The sequence below is a fragment of the Haliaeetus albicilla genome, chromosome 1, assembly GCF_947461875.1.
Source record: "Haliaeetus albicilla chromosome 1, bHalAlb1.1, whole genome shotgun sequence".
Classification (NCBI taxonomy): domain Eukaryota; kingdom Metazoa; phylum Chordata; class Aves; order Accipitriformes; family Accipitridae; genus Haliaeetus; species Haliaeetus albicilla.
Genome location: NC_091483.1, coordinates 11,711,795 through 11,718,953, shown reverse-complemented (window position 1 = coordinate 11,718,953; position 7,159 = coordinate 11,711,795).

Here is a 7,159-nt window from a genome sequence, read left to right as displayed (position 1 = left end):
TCAGCTTTTCAATCTAGCCACCATTCATCAAACTGAAAGTTTGTTTCATTGGACTATTTGGTGCAGAATAAATACTACTTTGTAAAGTAATGTGACATGAATAAATGTTTTGTAACAATAAAAAAGAGTGCTTTGCTTAACTGAAGAAATAAGAGAACACTTGTCTTTCCAATATACTAAGATGCCATATGGAAAACAAAAGAATTTCCAGAAAACCTTTCTGGTGACATATTGAGGTCAATGTGAATCTGTTTCTGGCAGTGCCAGGATAACATTTGCAGACTCTTAACTTATGGGTGTTGTGGAGAAAAAAATGACTGATCATATTAAATAATTCTCATAGCTAGTCAAGGTCGTGTAAGTACTCTTAGTAATGCACAGTATTGCTTATCATTGCTGCTCATTTTGCACTACTTAGATGACAAATGTTCCCTCCACCATGCTGCTCATTGAAGAACAGGCAATCAATTTGAGTTACCTCTCTAATATTGGTTTTCGTTTTTACAAGTGATCTTCCATTTCCTTTTTGACAACTCTTTTGATCTGCCTACTTCCCTGTTCCCCTCAACTTTCAATGCAGCCCTTAAGGTTAATATTCCCTAGGATAGTAAAAGCAAAGTGTATTGCTTCAGTTTCTTTAGGAAAAGAAAAATTAAGACTACAAGCATAGAAAACTTAATTATGTTGCTTTCTGTTTGACATTGGATAGCTTGTGCATGTACACAGAAAATATTTCCAGCCTCAACATCATTTCAAAGATATTAAATGGGAATTATTCCCTGAACTCAGTATTTGTAAAAATTCAAAATGTGAAAGAAGACTCTGTAGTGCAGAACAGGGTTTTAATCAGTATTTGGTGTAAAAAGAAATTACGTCATTCTGATACGTAGTAAATAAAATACATTAGGTAAAAAATGCAGCTAGGAGTATGACACTTCTAGAACTAGAAGTAGAAAAGTTATAAACGATACAGTTAAATTTCCTTTTTAAAAATCTCTAATTGCTATAGTTCTAAATGGAATGACTTGTCTAAATAAAGCAAGTAATTACTGCTTAATGCCTACATGACCTGGAATAAATAAATGATGTTAATGACAGGCGGGAAGACACAAATAATACTACACTGTTGACACTGATCTCTCTACCTTTGTTTTTGTTTTGATTTAAAATTAAAAATTAGTTTACCTTCTAAATTATAGTGGCAAGCCTTTTCTTTGCATAGTGCGGAGTGAGTCATAAAATGCAACAACGTACAGTAAGAAAGCAAGCCATCAGGATGAAAAGGAATTCATTTTCACTGTCTCACTGTATTCACTGGAGCAGCCTCAACAATTTATTCTGTTGGGTTTTTTTCCTTCTCTGGGTTCCACATTTACACGAGTTCAACATCTTTCTAGCTGATGAAAAAAGAATGTGTAAAGGGAACATTTTATTTCTGTTTAAACATAAAAGATCTGTGATACAGGACTGCTTTTTCTAGCCTTTGGTCAATATATGCAATAAACAACCGTTGACAGTCTGAGAGATTATAGTAGGCTCCACGTTTCTAGGATTTGCTAGAAAACATTTCCCTTAAATTCACACCTGTGGTAACTTATTTTTTAATCGATAGAGATGGCCAATAGACTTTTTTTTCCTTTTCTAGGCAGTAAGGAGAGAACAGGGAATATTTTAAGATTAATAAAATTTAATATATATAAATATAATTTGACCTAGGTAAATGCCAGAAGGAATCTGAAAGCAAAAGCAAGAGAAAACTTCTGTAAAGATATATGGCAACTAGTATTCTATCGATGTTTGTTAGATTTTTAAAACTACTCTTTTTGTGAGAGCTATAGGTATAGAGGGAGAGGTGGTCGCTCGTTCCTCGTTTGTTTGGTCAAGGTTTTGTTATTGCTTTTCCAGTGTCTCTGTTCTCATAATTAGTTAAAGTTTTTACAAACAAGGGTATTACTTCTATTTTCATATTGCATAAAGCAGATGAAGTAATATGGAAAAGTTTAGTGAAAATGAAAATAATGCGTGCTAAAGCAATTTACAACTGAAAGAAGTGTGACAATATTGGCTTCAGACATGCTGAACAAGTATTAAGCAAAAGAATCTTGAGAAATCTGCCTTTTTAGCAGAAATCTGCCTTTTAGTTTAAATATGGCTGAAGTGCAGAAGATGAGAGAAAAGTTCTCAGGAGCAGAAAAGGCATTTTACAACTAATTATTAAAAAGAAGACACAGTTAGAAATACGATTACTTGCTACCTTCACCCTAGGATCATTACTGCCAAGGTAGACTAATAATGCAATTACTTTTAGAAGAAGTTCTTATTTTGCTGAATTAACAGAAACTGGTAGATGTACAATTTAATATGCAAACTGAAAAAGGGGGTTGTAGAATTCTGGCAAGAATTCCCCTTTTATTTGTGTGTGCTCATTATTTTAAAAGGAATCTAGATACATTTCTTCAACTTAAATAACTCTTCTTTCTTTCTATCAAGTAATGGCTTCTCATCATAATTGCTACAAATTGAGATTTCCAAAATTGCTGAAGGGAGTTAAGTGTTCAATTCACTGTGAAAGCCAGAGGGAGAAGAGTGTGTTACACTGAGTTTGAAACTCACAAACATTCACCCTCACACTGTGAAATAAATGCCATCTGGATTTTAATAAACCCTTTATATTAAAGGACTTGAAAGCATTTATGAAGTTTCAGATTAAAAAAAAAATAAAAAAATTGGAGTTTTTAGGTAAAAAGAAACCGCCATCTAAGATGTTCAGATTCTTTTGGTAGTTCTTATACCTGAGTGTCTGTTGAAGACTTTCAGTATTACAACTTCATTTTAGATTGTTTTAAAATATTTAAATATTTTTAAAACAACTGAGGTATGGCCTATTTTTTTTAATGTTATATGACATTAGAACCATATTGTGTTTCAAAGCAGACTTGAGGTCCATTGTAAGATAGTTTTTCCATTTAAAAGTTTTTTAAACATTTTAAAATGTATTTTTTACTGTGTATTAGTAAGCAAAACAAAGCACTTGGAATAGTTTCACAGACATGTAATTGTGTTGAGAGATGACTTTGGAGATGGGAGGATCAAGAGTTACTACTAGCTTGGGAATAAATTGTTACCTGAAATACGGCAGTCAGACTTTAGTCCTTGCCTTCCCCATTTGAGAATTTTTCACTCAAGCATTTCATTTCATTTCGTTGATTTAAAATAGGAGCAGATGCTGAAAGTTGAGTTTCCTACATTCTAGCTTGAATTATTAAGCACCCAAGCATAAGCACTCATTTCTTTTTCCCATTAGGAGAAAACCCGTGGGTCTGACCTCAAGAACAGACCTAAGGTCCATAAAGTCAGACGCTTCATTTTTTTCGTATCTGCTGATACGACATAATACCGAAACCTCTGTATGCATTAAGGTTATTAATGCAGTGTCTGGAGATTGTTTTAAACTACCTGCTGCCATTCTGACTGGTATTTTTACCGTCAGCTTTCAAACAGAAAATGCTCCTGGAAAAGGTCATATCATTTCTTACTGTCTCCTTAAGACTCAGATGCCCATTCTGGGTTACTGAGAGATGATGCTCCTGGAAAACTCTACTGAATGTAGGAAGGGACTTGTTTTCTCTCTTTAAGATATAGGGTATAGTTTTCTTATAAAACATAGCTAAAGGAAGAGGTCCACTCTATTTTTCTAGATTAAGCTCACAACTGAGTTGAAGCTGCTGCTCATGCATCCTGAGGATATTTTTTTAGTCACTACTATTTTTAAGAGCATGCCTGCACAAATGTGTGGAAGCACATACAGCAGAGTTGATGTTCTGGTTCTTCCTTCTGTCCTTAAATGAAAATAGTTACTACTACTGCATTTGTGGTGAAGCTCAGTCTTGGATAAGACATCTTTAAAAAGTTAACATCCTGTAGCCACATGCTGTAAATCTGCTCAGTCTTCTACAGACAAAGTTTTCACTAGATATGCTTCAAAGACAATTTATTGATACCTGGGGAATCTTCTGATTGAAAGGGAGGCACCTATGGAGGTCAGGTCCCTCCAGAGTTAGGAAGTAGTTGAGCTGCATTTTAGGATTACAGTTAGGATTTAGGTGTCTAAACTTCATCTTCAGCCATCAAGTTGCTTCGTTTCAAAAATCACTACGTGGTCTAACCAGCCCTAGTTATACCAACGGAAATAATTTTATGGAATATGCCTTCAGCAATTATATCTTCACAGTCATGAAATTTATGAATTTTCCTGATTGGCTTAGGAAAAGGCTAGAACCATTTCAATCAAATAGGATAAATATTTGATCTTACTTTGCCAGGTAAAAGCGCATGTCACTGTAATTTGTGCTTTCAAAACTTTCAAGAAGTACTTTACTTACAAAAAGTGTAGCACTGTAGCTTCACTGTCCCTGCTTCAAGGTGTGTGTTATACTACCACCTTTCTGCAGACTCATCATCATGCAGTTAATAGAAAGATGATGAAGCAATAGAAATTAAAGAATGAAACCTTTAATAAACCTAGATATCACAGTGCTTAGAAACATCATGCGTTTGGTGATATCACCAAAACCAGTGAATGGCAAATTTTGGATTTACTATCTGTTGTGAAATCCAAGTTCCAAGATTTGCAGCTTTTCAGTAGCTACTATACTTAGACATTTTTCTTTTTTCTTGTTTTCAACCACTTGGTATGTATTTTACTGCTTTACTTCACTATGATCTCATCCTGCTCGATGGAAGGTGTTAAGAATTTTCACAGCTGTAGGATATTTTCAGGCCGAAAGGACAATAGGTGCAAAACTCCTCTTGAAATTCTCTCCTAGTGTTTTCAGTTGTCACAGGATCAGGTCTTGGGAAAAGAATACTATGGGACCACATCGTCATAGGTGCCAAAGGGCTAGAGCCTGCAAAAACATTTCTCATTGATTAGGAACGTAAATCTGAATTTCTGAAAATAATTCCTGTTGCTGTAACTTTCAGCAAGTTAACAGATATGGCTAGCAGGATATGAGACCTTATCTCCCTCTCCGACCATTTTTCATGCTGATTGACCATAAAATAGCTTGGAATTGGAAGTTATAGGGCTACATTAGTGGTCATAGGACTGTATTAATGCACTACTTCTCTTCAAGCTAATTAGCTCTGCTAAGCACCTTGAGTACTGTCCAAGCATAAGTTACTGCAAATACTTATTCCATATGAAAATATTAGTAAGTATAATAAAAACAGGAATCACTTCAACGTGCCCTAGAGTCTTCTTTTATATAGAAACCCATATCTTTATTGTTGCGTTCAGGGTCCTTTTGCTGTAGATCATATCCGTTGCGTAAGTATAACCAGGGAGTGCCAGCTACTTCATGTATTAGTAGGAATCTAAGAAGTAATGTTCTTGTCAGTAGGAACAGCAGCTCAATTCATCTTACTATGCCCAATCACAACCTTGTATAATAATGTTGTGCTCCCCCAGAGAGGAACAGAATGTTTCCTTTTGTCTTCATTTAGTGTTTGCCATTTGCCATCTACCCTTTATAAATAATATGCTGCAGTTCGGAATCCTCATGCTGCTAAAATTAAAACATTGTTTTCCTTTTGGCATCCAGGGATCTGCGAGACAACATGAAGAACTGGTGCACGTGACCCTTTTCAACAAGAAAAAGTTGAAAGGCTGCATTTTAGGCTTGGCTCCTAATTTGCCTTTTAACTAATGACACATTTGTCTTTTACTGCAAACGCAATATTCTTTGCTCCGGCGATGTCCCTGCAATACCTGTGGGGAACCTACAGCAAGGGAAGAGGGGACTTTATGATAATATATCTTACTCTGAGTATGCAAAGCTGTAGAGGAGGCTGCTGCAACCCTGGCAGCCTCCAAGGAAATATTATTCATTATGTATTTACAGTTATTGGATTAAAACTTTGTAATGTGCTCTGTTCAATTAATAATAATACAGAGTGGAATGAGCTATGAAATGCATTGTGCCTTTTAAAAGATCTAATATAAGAAAAGACAAGCAGTTTGTCCTAATGAATGCATCTAATTGGTGCACTTTATTATAAAACACTGGAACAGCATTTTTCATGAGGCAGTTCTATTTGTAACAGGCTGTCTCCAGCACGTCAGGGTGTAATAAATGTGCTGCAGACTAGAACTGCTGATCAGCATTTCTGGAAGCCCGGGAAGTTAGTGGAACTTGTTTGCCATTGCAGAAAGACCTTCCGAATCCTTACGGAGGGACCCGCAGCACTGTGATCCGTTAGGGAAACGCTTACGTGACCAACCTTCTGGAGATCTCTGCTACCAGCCCACGGTACGCATGCACAACTGCGATAACTGAACAGCCAAAACAACAAAGAATTGCCACTACTTTGTTGTACCCCTGGTGACTTCCACAGTACTGATATACAAAAGAGACTTTCAATAAATACTGTCTTCAACAAAGTAGAGTTTTCACAGCAATAACTTGAGATAGACGTATGGTTTATGTATGACTGTAACTCACTGTCCACATCATCCTTTGTTCATTTTTGATGCATGTAAAGAGGAAGAAAGAAAGGATGCACATGCAAGATTTCTTTTGAGTTATAAGAAGAAGCAAAAAGCCCTAGAGGCACTTCTGAAAACACACCTTAAAGCCTTAGAGGAAAACAGTCAACAGTCAATATTCTTTTGGCAGGACCCATATAGAGAATGACGTGACAGCATTCAAGCAAAATAGTTTAGATAATATCAAATCTATGCAGAAATCAAATCTATACTGAAGACATAAAAGACTATGAAAGGAGTGAGCTTTGACCCAGGATTCTTTTGTTTGCAGTCTCAATAACTAAAAAGTAGCTTTTCAGGCCTTTATTTCCCAAAAAGCTGTACCAGTAAATACAGTCAATTTTATTTTCTTGCTTTTGAAATAGAGGATACCCAAGAAAGCTTCCCTTGGAAAAATAAACTTATCCTTTCAGGCGCCGGAGAGAGACTTCAGTCCTCACATAAGGAAGCCTTTCAGTCTCAGCAGTTGCCTTCATTTCCCTTCATATTCACCGCTGAAAGGTGTACCTCACGCTCCTCGCTGGGGCTTGCAGTCCATTAGCCTGAACCTGGGAAACACGTCTCCCAACTTTATGGTGTTATTCAGCCTAACTGCATTAATCTGCCTTAATA